At 49.7% G+C, this 13,490-nt stretch overlaps 1 long non-coding RNA gene across 2 annotated transcripts in view; it reads right to left on the bottom strand.

Annotated features, from left to right (window-relative positions):
• Positions 1-567: 567 nt before the first annotated feature.
• Positions 568-13,490, bottom strand: part of LOC128339208 (uncharacterized) — a 225,487-nt gene continuing 212,564 nt past the window's right edge. For both annotated transcript variants that reach the window (XR_008312903.1, XR_008312904.1), the window contains one exon: positions 568-661. This is a non-coding gene — a long non-coding RNA (uncharacterized LOC128339208). The remainder of the gene's footprint in view (positions 662-13,490) is intronic.

Genomic DNA, 13,490 nt, shown 5'->3' with positions numbered 1-13,490 from the left:
TCAGGAAGGAGCTTTGTGCCATTCCCTCTCCACACTTCTAAAGGGCCTAATTGCAAAACATAATTAATAAGAATCTCATACAACCTACTTTCATGCTTAATGTAATCACTGTAAATGTTGTAACTCACAACCACTATGGCATGTTGCTGGGACCTCAAAAAAGCACTAACATCTTCGGCATACATACAGGTTATATCATAAATATTTCCTTGAACGTCTTTCTGGCATATGATTGGCTGGAAGCTAAATTCAAATTAATTCTAACATTTGCCTCCCAGTCAGGCCTCAGTTCTCAGCATGCCCTCAAAAGAAACTATTCTATCTTTACCACTGTATTTTGCATGCAAAAATATCTTACATATTCCATACATCATTTTTCTATCCAGCTAAGAAAAGATCAAGCTGTGAGCCCTGATTTCTATCATACGTTAAGTAATTTATAAACAGGGGTGGGGGGAATAGTACCTTTCAAAATAATTGTACCTTAACCAAAAAAGAATGCAATAAGCCACTTTGTTTAAAAGCAGAAAAAGAAAAGCAAGGAACATTCCAGTGTTAACTGAATTTGGTTTTTATTCTATTGTGAACAGAATATTGGCAAAGGAGTAGTTTCATGTTACTTTCTCTATAAAGATGTTTGTTGATAGGAATGTCCAAAAATCTGAGATAGAAACAAAAAAGCAGATTAACATTTGCATTCATTTAGAAGACTAATACAAAATGGAAGTTGCTGAGATCAACCCGCATGTTCAACGTATACTTTATTGGCTTCCAATATCTGTATACAGTTGATATTAGCTGGCTAGTTATGCAGCCTAGGGATGGCCCTTTTATGAGGGGTGGGGAGGCGATCACCTCGGACCCGGGATTTTTGGGGTGTCGGCACAATGTTCCCTGACACTGCCATCAGAGCAGCTCTTCAGGACCAATATGACCCTTGCAAGTTTTTCAAGGAGCACCTCTCTTCACCCCCCTTGCAAAGATTGCGAGAAGCATAAGGAGAGCAGAAGAGGCTGCTGGCAACCTTCCTTGCTCCCTGTGCCACTTTCTTGTTTCTGTTTTGAAAGGGGGCTTATGTCCCCCACCACTGCCGTGGGCCAAGGGAGCATTTGGCATCTCACCTCAAGTGCCACAATACCTTGGGTCACCCTGATCCAGTCCTGTACTGCATGTGTACTATCAACCTCACCAACCATATCGTTTATAAATCTCAAAATCATCTTGGAGATTATGTACCACTATAGAGATAAAGCTCAGACTTAAAAATACTATGTTGTACCATTTCTTCCACATTTGATTACCAAAGTGCATCATGCATATAAGATAATGTAACCTTAAATCTTCAAGGTAGGTAAATATTGCTTCTTTCCTATCTTTGTGTTAAAAAAAAAAACCCTAGAAGCCAAATCTGAACTGTTTTGCCTGATATGTTGCATTAACATTGCTTCAAAGCCAGCGTAATCTTGTGGCTTGGTACACTCCATCCCAGCACTTACATATACTAAGCTGCAGACTTAAACACATTTACTAGGGAGTAGAGCCTACAATGTCCCAGATAAAGGTTTCTCAAAACACTTTTATTTTTATTTTTATTTTATTCTGTGCATTTTAGAGTTTCTCCTTTTCTTGTGGGGTGCCTGTCCTCTTCTTTCCTATTCACACAACAGTTGCCAGTTTTCTCTTCCAGTGTTGGCCTCTTGGGCTTCATAAAATGTCATTCATGGGGGGGGGGTGCTGTCTCCCAAATATCAAGGGTGTTTTTTCAGGAGGTACAGGAGCTTCAGTAGAAAGGAGGGACTGGGGGAAGGGACTTTGTATTGCTAAGGACTACACACTATAGCCCATTTGATCTTGACTATTAACCTATTTCAAGTCAAGAGATTCACACATACATGTACTTGGAGCAAATTATTTTTTTATATTATGCTACAAGTGATTTTTGGCCCATTAAATAACGGGCGCTAGTAAGCGCTCCGGGCCCCCCGCCGCCATTCCCCCTCCTGCCACCGCCAGCCTCCATTCCGCAGCCAGTCTCCCCGGCCGGGCAAGGGCCCCAAAGTCTCCCCCCCGCCTGGCTTTGGCAGCACCTCCAGGCCTCGGCAGCGGCTCCGCCGCCGCCTCGGCCGGCTTCCCCCGCCGCCTCTTCCTCCCACCTGGCTTCAGCGGCGCATCCAGGCTTCGGCCATGGCTCCGCCACCGCCTCAGCCGTGCCGCGTCCTCTAGCCGAGGCGGTGGCTTTGCTGCCGCCTCGGCCACTTCCCCCCGCCGCCTCTTCCCCGGCTTCGCGGCAGCTGCTTCTGGCCTTTCCGCGGCCGGGGAATCGACCGCCAAACATGGCCGCCTGGTGCTGGCAGTCGTGTCTCCCTCGGCGAGTTCTGGGCATGCGCTCCGCGCATGCCCAGAACAGCCGAGGGAGACACGGACACACGCCAGGAATTTGACACGGGTGCACACTTAGCCTTTTATTATAGAGGATTTACACACAGTCTACCAGATGTTATTGACTGGATTTGGTACTTTAATTATCGGGCCCTCTCCAAGGGTCTAGGATAACTAAAGAAACATTAAAGACAGCATCTAGTATTTGTGCTGTCCCGAGTAGTGTGGCCTTCTGGTTGATGTCTTGTAATTTTATCGATGCCCAAGGTGTTCAAGATGGTGTTCAAGTACTTTGGGTACTGCACCAAGGGCACCAACAACTATTGGCACAACTATTGTTTTCTTTTTCTGGAGCCGCTCAATTTCAATCTGAAGGTCCTTGTATTTAATTATTTTCTCCAATTGTTTTTCATCGATTTGTCTATTCCCTGGGATTGCAATATTAATTATCGGAACCCGATTCTTCTCAATGACGGCCAGATCCAGTGTATTGTGCACTAAATGCCTATCAGTATGTATTCAAAAATCCCAAAGGATTTTTGCCTCCTCATTTTCTGTGACCTTCTCAATTGGATGATTCCACCAATTCTTGTTTGCTGGCAATTTGTAATTCTTGCAAAAGTTCCAGTGGATCATTGCAGCAACTTTATTGTGTGTTTCCTTATAATCAGTCTGCGTGATTTTCTTACAACAATGTACAAGGTGCTCAACCGTCTCAGCTGCTTCCTTGCATAAGTGATACTTACTGTCTTTCTGGGTCTTATCAATTTTTGCTTTTATAATATTTGTTCATGGTAATTGTTCCTGGGCTGCAAAAATGAGACCTTATGTTTCTTTCTTCAGTGTCGCCTCCTTTAACCATTGCCATGTTGTGCTATTGTTGACTTTTGACTGTATGTCATTAAAGAACTGACCGGGCAATGGTTTGTTGTGCCATTTTTCTCGTCGATTCCTCACCTGCTATTTTTTATATTCATCCTTTGATTCCATCATCATCATCATCATCATCATCATCATCATCATCATCATCATTTCTATACCCCACCTCTCAATTAAAGATTCCTGAGATGGCTAACAATGTATTAAAAACTAATAACATTATAAAATCTGCAGTAACGTATAAAACAAAGCTGATCAGTAATGGCTTTATTCTGTTTTGTTTTTTAAGAAAAAAGGACAAAGAGAGGGAGAAAGCATCTTTACCTATTGCCTAAAAATATCAGCAAATTATTTATTTATCTATTTATCATATTTATATACCACCTGATATGTGTATCTCTAGGTGGTGTACATAATCCAAAATACAACAGATATAAAACAGAATAAAAACAATTAAACAGTTTAAAATTAATTTTAATTAAAAGCCCGAGAAAACATATGTGTTTTGTGAGTCATTTAAAAAGCAATCAGAGATGGAGAAGCTCTTATTTGGACAGGGTGTGTATTCCAAAGCCTTGAGACAGCAAGAGAGCCATAGAGAAGGCCCAGTCCTGAGTGACCACCAAACAAGCCAGTTACAACGGCAACCGGACCTCTCCTGATGATCTTAATGGGCATCAGGGTTCATGACAAAGGAGGTGCTCTCTTAAGTACCTGGACCCAAGCTGTTGTGAGCTTTATAGGTAATAACCAGCACTTTGAATTTCACTTGGGAGGATCTTGGTTCTTTTAAAATCAGTGTTATATGGTCCCTTTGGGTTGTCCCAGAAACCAGTTTGGCTGCCATTCTGTACCAGTTGTACTTTGTGGACTACATACAAAGGCAGCACTACATAGAGTGCATTACAGTAGTCATGCCTGGAGGTTACCAGCATATTGTGCCACCGCTTTAAGGTCAACAATCAGAGAGCAGAAGCAAATAAGGGATACCACACCAATATCTCAAAAGGAATTCATGCACTATCATTTGGCCCCATGACATTTTTTTAGCCAATTTTTAGACACAGCATACATTTGAAGCGCTATGCTCTGGCAGTGTGTGAGCAGCAAAGAAGCAGTTCTTTTCTGACTGCATTGCTTCTGCAAATTCACATCCTGCAGCATTTTCTAGGGACATTTGGAGGCTAGTATGTGCCCGCGCCCCCCCCCCCACTTGAATTAGAACTTGGAACCATCAGTCACCCACTGTGGCGTCTTCAAATAAAATCTCTCATATTTGGCTGAGCTGGATCCCCCAGTTACTGCAGTCTATAGTAGAGGTGTCCAGCAACTCCTCTTATTGGATTAGATTGAATCACTTTCCGTTTATGACTCCTGAGGATGTGGACAAACTGCTTCAGACTGTGAGTCCTACAACCTGATCTCTTAACCCTTGCTCAACTTGGCTTAGGGTTAGGGTAATCTTGTAATCTAACCTGCCTCACAGGGTTGTTGTGGGGAGAAACATAACTATGTCCCCCACTCTGGGCTCCTTAGAGGAAGAGCGGAATATAAATGTTAAAAATGAATAAATGAATGAATGAATGAATGAATGATATCAGAGAGGGTCTGGTAAATATTATAAATGCTTCTTTGAGGGAAGGCAGGATGCCTCCTTGTCTTAAGAAGAATATTATTAGACCTTATTTGAAGAAGCCTGCATTGGATCCCTCAGACTAGGGAGGTGCACAAAACCAGTTTTTCCGGTTCAGTTTGAGTCCAAACTGGGCTTGAACAGAACTTGGCATGTTCCATTTTGGTACCCTGAATGAGAGGCTAGCTTGAGCCCAGTTTGGGGGTGCTGGGGACATTTTTGTTTTGTTTTGTTGTTGTTTTAATTTATTTTATTTATTTTACTAGTATGTTTAAGCCCGTTATAATAACGGGCTCTAGGTTTGTTTTTTCACTTTATGTCTTTGTGTGTGTGTGTGTGTTTTGTCTTTATGACTCTCTTTTTGTCTTTCCTTTCCTTACTTGTCTTGTTCTTCCTTTTTGTTTTTTATTCTATGTTTGTAATGTGTGTCTTCTTTGGATCTGGTGGCTTTTTTCTGTTTCCTCCTCCTCCTTTTTTTTTTTTTTTTTTTTTTGTTTCCCTTCCTTTGAGGCTGCTGGGCTCCTCGGGTCGTCCCCGCGCTCAGGTTCTCCCACGACTCCCCGATCCCCTCCTACCCCCGGGGGGCGCCTCCTTCCTCCTCTCCCGCCCAGCCACACCGCCGGGACCTGCTCAGACCTGTCCCGACTGCGCCTTCTCCGCCCAGGACCATCCTCCTCGCAGCGCCGACCCCAACACGGCTCTTACTCATCCCATGGGACTGGGAGAAGCCTGGGCTGCAGCAGTAGCCCAGCGGGCGATTTAGTCGGAGGAGCAATGCCCGGCACGGTTGCGGCGGGTAGATAGAGGTGCACACGCATTGCTTGGGCAGCGGAGAGAGGCTATTGCTCGCTTCAGCAAGATCGCGGAGAGCTCCTCTCTCTGAAAAGTCACTGCCCGTACTGGAGCTTTGGGCGCAAAGGACGCCTATTGCATCATTTGCGTGCATAGCGCCAGTACGGGCAGTGACTTTGCACAGAGAGGAGCTCTGTTTGCGAGCTCCTCTCTCCTTCTCAAGATGGCCAAATCGGGTAAGGAGGACTCGGCATTTGGGAGGGCGGGCAGGCAGCTGCGGCCGCGGAGGCAATTGCATGGGCCTATTTGGCCCTTATTCATGTGGGGGGGTGAAAAGGAGGACTCTGGCAGCTGGGAAGGCAGGCAAAATTTGGCAAATATGGCTGCCCGTGGGGACGGGAGCGGAGGACTTGGGCAGCTGGGAGGGAGGGCGGGTGGGCGGCGGTGGCGGGAATCGTTTGGGACACTTCAGATAATTTTGCCAACATGGCCGCCCATGTCTGGGCGGCTGTATCTTTTTCGGCGGTTCTGAGCATGCACTCTGCGCATGCTCAGAACCGCCGAAAAAGACACGGGCAGCATGGCCGCACACTCTAGCCTTTTATGATATAGGATTTTATTTTTACATTTATATACCGCCTTTCGTTAAAAGACAACCCCAAGGCGGTTTACAAAAGTTAAAACATACAACAAAAAGGCAATAAAAACATCAAGCAAAAAATATAAAAACAGGCATAAAAACAATACAACAGATAAAAACACACAGAAGCAGCAGTAAAAACGATTATGTAAAAGCCTGGGTAAAAAGCCAAGTCTTTACAAGCTTTCTAAAAGCCGTGATGGAGTCCGAGAAACAAATGGCCACCGGGAGAGCATTCCAGAGTCTAGGGGCAGCAACAGAGAAGGCCCTGTCCCAAGTGCCGGGCCTCTCATTGTCGGCACCCGGAGCAGGGCCCCCTCAGATGTTCTCGTCAAGCAGGCAGCCACCCTTGGGAGCAGGCAGTCTCTCAAATACCCCGGGCCCAAACCGTTAAGGGCTTTAAAGGTCAAAACCAGCACCTTGAATTGGACCCGGAAACGAACCGGCAGCCAGTGCAACTCTTTCAAAATGGGGGTGATGTGTTCCCAACGGGCAGCTCTGGATAAAACCCTCGCTGCCGCATTTTACACTAGCTGCAGTTTCCAGATATTCTTCAAGGGCAGCCCCACATAGAGCGCGTCACAGTAATCCAGCCGCGACATGACTAAGGCATGGGTAACTATGGCCAGATCTGCCTTCTCGAGAAAGGGACACAGCTGGCACACTAGCCGAAGCCGTGCAAAGGCACCCCTGGCCACCGCCTCCACCTGAGCTTCCAGAAGTAGAGCCAGGTCCAGTAGTACCCCCAAGCTGCGTACTTGCTCCTTCAAGGGGAGTGCAACCTCATCCAGAACCGGTGAAATATCCTCATCCCGATTGGCTCTCCTACTGACCAACAGTACCTCCGTCTTATCCGGATTCAATTTCAGTTTGTTAGTCCACATCTAACCCATCACGGCCTCCAGCCCCCGATTCAGGACATCCACCGCCTCCCTAGGATCAGATGACAAGGAGAGATAGAGCTGAGTGTCATCCGCATATTGCTGACAACTCAGTCCAAATCCCTGGATGGCCTCTCCCAGCGGCTTCATGTAGATGTTAAACAGCATGGGGGACAAGACCGATCCCTGCAGGACCCCACAGGCCAACAGCCACGGGGCCGAGCAGTAATCCCCCAGCACCACCTTCTGGACCCTGCCCCCAAGAAAGGACCGGAACCACTGCAACACAGTGCCTACGATTCCCATACTCGAGAGGCAGCCCAGAAGGATACCATGGTCGATGGTATCGAACGCTGCCAAGAGGTCCAGCAGAACCAACAGGGACTCACTCCCCCTGTCTAGTTCCCGGTGTAGGTCATCCACTAGAGCGACCATGGCAGTCCCAGTCCCATACCCAGGGCAGAAGCCAGATTGAAAAGGGTCCAGATAATCCATATCATCCAAGACCCTCTGCAGCTGGCTCCACCACACGCTCCATCACCTTGCCCAAAAAGGGAAGGTTAGACACAGGTCTTTAATTATCCAGGTTGGAGGGATCAAGGGAGGGCTTTTTTAATAGTGGTCTAACCACTGCCTCCTTAAGGCACGATGGCATCCTGCCCTCCCTTAATGAAGCATTAATGATCACCTCCAGCCATCTTCCTGTCCCCTCCCTGGCAGCTTTTATTAGCCATGAAGGGCAAGGGTCAAGAGCGCACGAAGTCGCCCGCACACTGCCCAGGATCTTGTCCACATCCTCAGGCCACACCAACTGAAAAGAATCCAACACAACGGGACCAGATGGTACCAGAGGCACGTCTGCCGGAACTGCCAAAACTCTGGAGTCCAGGTCAGCACGGATGCAAGCGACTTTATCTGCAAAGCGATAGTGGTGGACATACCACCTCCAAGGCCTCAAGGGGTGCTTCTGGAAGTCATGAAGGGTCACCAGCAGTTCTTCTTCCAGCTGCCAGACTCCCCCTGGCCTCCCCTGAGCCTTTTTGGTGCATTTTTCGGGCCATTTTTGGCACATTTTCAGGCTGCTCAGGCCCTCTCCAAGCTCGTGGTGGCCATTTTGGAGGCCACTGCATATGCACACTGGCAATTTGCATGTCTGAGTCATGATCCAGGAATGCCAATGGCCCATGCACATGAGTGACAGCCTACAAAATGGCTGCAGTGAGCTCTGGGAAATGGGCTGAAACAGCCCCAAAATGGAAAGAAACAGTCCAGGGGAGACTGGGGGGAGGACAGCAGAGGGGAGGGGAAAATCCCTGAGACACCCCGCATGGCCACCAGCAAAACCCCCTGAAGCTTCAGAAGTGGTTAGTCTGCCATATTGGGTTGGGGACCAAACTGATCCCCAGCCTGGCCCAGGGGGTTCTGATTGACCTTGAACTAAACCAGGCCCAGTCCACCTTGAGGGGAAGCCATTGGACAAGGCCAGTTTGATGGTAAACCAGCTCGAGGTTGAGAGGATTCACACATCTCTATTACAGACCTGTCTCTAATCTTCCATGGTTGGGCAAGGTGATTGAGTAGTGGGTTAGGGTAAGGGTTAGGGTTAGGGTTAGGGTTAGGGTTAGGGTTAGGGTTAGGGTTAGGGTTAGGGTTAGGGTTAGGGTCAGGGTCAGGGTCAGGGACAGGGACAGGATCAAGGTTAGGCTTAGGTTTAGGGATAGGCTTAGCATTAGGCTTAGGCTTAGGCTTAGGCTTAGGCTTAGGGTTAGGGTCAAGGTTAGGGTTAGGGTTAGGGTTAGGGTTAGGGTTAGGGTTAGGGTTAGGGTTAGGGTTAGGGTTAGGGTTAGGGTTACGGTTAGGGTTAGGGTTACGGTTAGAGTCAGTGTCAGGGCTTGGGCGAGGGCTAGGGCGAGGGCGAGGGTTAGGGTTAGGGTGAGGGTGAGGGTGAGGGTTAGGGTTGGGGTTAGGGTTAGGGTTAGGGTTAGGGCTAGGGCTAGGGCTAGTGTCAGGGTTAGGGTCAGGTTCAGGGTAAGTGCAGGGCTCGGCCTAGGGCTATGGCCAGTCAAGGTTAGGAATAGAGTTAGGGTTTGGACTAGGGCTAGGGCGAGGGCGAGGGCTAATGCTAGGGCTAGGGCTAGGGCTAGGGCTAGGGCTAGGGCAAGGGCTAGTGCTAGGTCCAGGGCCCTGGCTAGGGCTAGAGTTAGGGCTAGGACGAGGGTTAGGGTTAGGGTTAGGGTTAGGGTTAGGGTTAGGGTTAGGGTCAGGGTTAGGGTTAGGGTTAGGGTTAGGGTTAGTGTGATCCTGACCCTGACTCTGACCATGACCCTTACCCTAACCCTAACCCTGAAACTTTCCCTAATCCTAACCGTAACCCTAAACCTAACCACCTAACCCTTACCCTACACCAACCCCAACCACAACCACGACCCTAACCATTACCCTGAAACTAACCCTGACTGTAAACCACGTCCTAATCGTAGACCTAGCCCTGAGCCTAACCCTAAGGCTATCTCTAACCCTGACGGGCCCTAGCCCTAGCCCTAGCCCTAGCCCTAGCCCTAACACTAACCTTACCCTGACCCTAACCCTAATCCTAACCGGCCCTAGCCCTAGCCCTAGCCCAGCCCTAACCCTGACCCAGACCCTCACCCTGACCCTGACCCTGACCCTGACCCTGACCCTGACCCTAACCCTAACCTTAACCCTAACCCTTACCCTAACCCTAACCCTAACCCAAGCCCAAACCCTAAAACTAATCCTGACCCTAACCCTGACACTAACCCTCGTCCTAATCCTAGCCCTAGCCCTGAACCTAACCCTAATCCTAATCCTAGCCCTAGCCCTGAACCTAACCCTAATCCTAATCCTATCCCTAACCCTGACAGGCCCTAGCCCTAGCCCTAGCAAAATCATGTCTAGCAAAACCGTATCTAACCCTGACCCTGACCCTGAATCTGACCCTAACCCTAACCCTAACCCTAACCCTAACATTAACCCTAACCCTAACCTTAACCCTAACCCTAACCCTAACCCTAACCCTAACCCTAACCCTAACCCTGACCCTGACCCTGACCCTGACACTGACCCGGACCTTAACCCAAACCCTAAACCTAACCAGTCCTAGCCCTAGCCCTAGCCCTAGCCCAAGACCAATCAAAGACCCTGATGCTGACCCTGATCCTGACCCAAACCCTATCCCTAACCTTAACCCTAGTCCTAACCCTAACCCTAACCCTAACCCTGACCCTGACCCTGACCCTAACCCTAACCCTAACCCTGACCCTAACCTTAACCCTAACCCTAACCCTAGCCCTAACCCTAACCCTAGCCCAAACCCTAACCCTAGCCCGAACCCTAACCCAAACCCTAACCCTAACCCTGACCCTGACCCTGACCCTAACCCTAACCCTAACCGAAACCCTAACCCTAACCCCAAACCGCAAGACTTAGCCCTTGCCCTAGCCCAAGCCCTGACCGTGACCCTGACCCTAACCCAAATCCTAACCCTAGCCCTAGCCCTATCCCTAGCCCTAGCCTTAGCCCTGGCCCCTGACCCTTTCCCTGACCCTGACCCTAACCCTAACCCCTAACCGTAACCATACCCCTGACCTGGACCCTAACCCTAAGCCGAAGCCTAACCCTAACCCTAACCCAAACCCTAACCGGCCCAAGCCATAGCCCCAGCCCAAGCCCTCACCCTCACCCTCACCCTCACCCTCACCCTATCCCTATCCCTATCCCTATCCCTATACCTATCCCTATCCCTATCCCTATCCCTATCCCCGACCCTAACGCCAACCCCAAACATAACCCTAACCCAACCCCAACCCCAAACCCAGCCCCAGCCCCAGCCCCAGCCCCAGCCCCAACCCCATCCCCAGCCCCAACACCAACCCTAACCCTAACCCTAACCCTAACCCTAACCCTGACCCAAACCCTGACCCTGAACCTAACCCTGACCCAAACCCTGACCCAAACCCTTACCCTTACCCTAACCCTAACCCTAACCCTAACCATCCCTATCCCTATCCCTATCCCTATCCCTATCCCTATCCCTATCCCTATCCCTATCCCTATCCCTATCCCCGACCCTAACCCCAACCCCAACCCTAACCCTAACCCCAATCCAAACCCCAACCCCAACCCCAACCCCAGCCCCAGCCCCAGCCCCAGCACCAGCCCTAACCCTTACCCTGACCCTGACCCTAACCCTAACCCTGACCCTGACCCTGACCCAAAACGTGACCCTAAACCTAACCGTAAGCCTAACCCTAAACGTAGCCCTAGACCTCGCACTAGCCCTGACCCTATCCCTATCCCTATCCCTATAGCTATCCCTATCCCTATCTCTATCCCTATCCCTAAGACTGAACCTAACCCTAACCCTAACCTTAACCCTTACACCAACCCAAACCCTAAACCGAAACCTAGCCCTGACCCTATCCCTATCCCTATCCCTATGCCTATTCCTATCCCTATCCCTATCAATATCCCTATCCCTTTCCCTGACCATAAACCTAACCCTGACCATGACCCTGACCCTAACCCTTACCCTAACCGTAACACTAACCCTAACCCTAACCCTCAACCTAAACCTAGCCCTAGCCCTAGCCCTGACCCTATCCCTATCCCTATTCGTATCCCTATCCATATCCCTATACCTATCCCTATAGCTATCCCTATCCCTATACCTATACCTATCCCTATCCCTAAGACTGACCCTAACCCTAACCCTAACCCTTACCCCAACCCTAACCCTAAACCTAGCCCTAGCCCTGACCCTATCCCTATTCCTATCCCTATCCCTATCCCTATCCCTATCCCTATCCCTAACCCTAACCCTAACCCTATCACAAACCCTGACAGGCATACCCTATCCCTATCACTGACCCTAACCCTAACCCTAACCCTAACCCTAACCCTAAGGCTAATCCTAACTGGCCCTAGCCCGAGCCCTAGCCCGAGCCCGAGCCCGAGCCCGAGCCCGAGCCAGAGCCCGAGCCAGAGCCCGAGCCCAAGCCCTGACCATATCCCTATCCCTATCCCTATCCCTATCCCTATCCCTATCCCTATCCCTAACCCTAACCCTTACCCTAACCCTAACCCAAACCCTAACTCTGACCCTTACCCTAACCCTAACCCTAATCGTAACCCTAACCCTAACCCTAAACCTAGCCCTAACCCTAACCCTAAACCTAACACTAACCCCAACCCAAACCCCAAACCTAGCCCTAGCCCTAGCCCTAGCCCTAGCCATAGCCCTAGCTCTGACCCTGACCCTAACCCTAACCCAAACATTAACCCTAGACCTAGCCCTAGCCTTACCCCTAACTCTAACCCTACCCCTAACACTGACCCTGACCCTGACCCAGACCCTGACCCTAACCCTAACCCTAACCCTAACCCTAACCCTAGCCCTAGCCATAACCCTACCCCTACCAATGACCCTGACCCTGACCCTAACCCTAACCCTAACCCTAACCCTGACCCTGACCCTGACCCTAACCCTAACCCTGAACCTGACCCTGAACCTGACCCGAACCTAACCCTAACCCTAACCCTAACCCTAACCCTAACCCTAACCCTAACCCTAACCCTTGCCCTAACCCTTACCCCAACCCTAACCCTAAACCTAGCCCTAGCCCTGACCCTATCCCTATCCCTATCCCTATTTCTATCCCTAACCCTAACCATAACCCTAACCCTAACCCCGACCGTAGCCCTAGCCCTAACCCTAACCGTAACCATAGTCCTAGTCCTAGTCCTAGTCCTAGCCCTGACCCTAACCCTAACCCTAACCCTATCCCAAACCCTGACAGGCTCACCCTATCCCTATCACTGTCCCTAACACTCACCCTAACCCTAACCCTAACCCTTACCCCAACCCTAACCCTAGCCCTAGACCTGACCCTATCCCTATCCCTATCCCTATCCCTACCCCTGACGCTAACCCTAACCCTAACCCTAACCCTGACCTTAACCCTGACCCTAACCCTAACCCTAACCCTAACCCTAACCCTAACCCTAACCCTAACCCTAACCCTAACCCTAACCCTAACCCTATCCCTATCCCTATCCCTAACCTAACCTAACCCTAACCCTAACCCTAACCCTAACCGGCCCTAGCCCTAGCCCTAACCCTAGGCCAAGCCATCACCCTCACCCTCACCCTCACCCTCACCCTCACCCTATCCCTATCCCTATGCCTATCCCTATCCCTATCCCTATCCCCGACCCTAACCCCAACCCCAACACTAACCCTAACCCTAATCCCAACCGAAACCCC

The sequence above is a fragment of the Hemicordylus capensis genome, chromosome 1 (assembly GCF_027244095.1).
Source record: "Hemicordylus capensis ecotype Gifberg chromosome 1, rHemCap1.1.pri, whole genome shotgun sequence".
Lineage (NCBI taxonomy): Eukaryota > Metazoa > Chordata > Lepidosauria > Squamata > Cordylidae > Hemicordylus > Hemicordylus capensis.
This window is presented reverse-complemented; position numbering and strand designations above follow the sequence as displayed.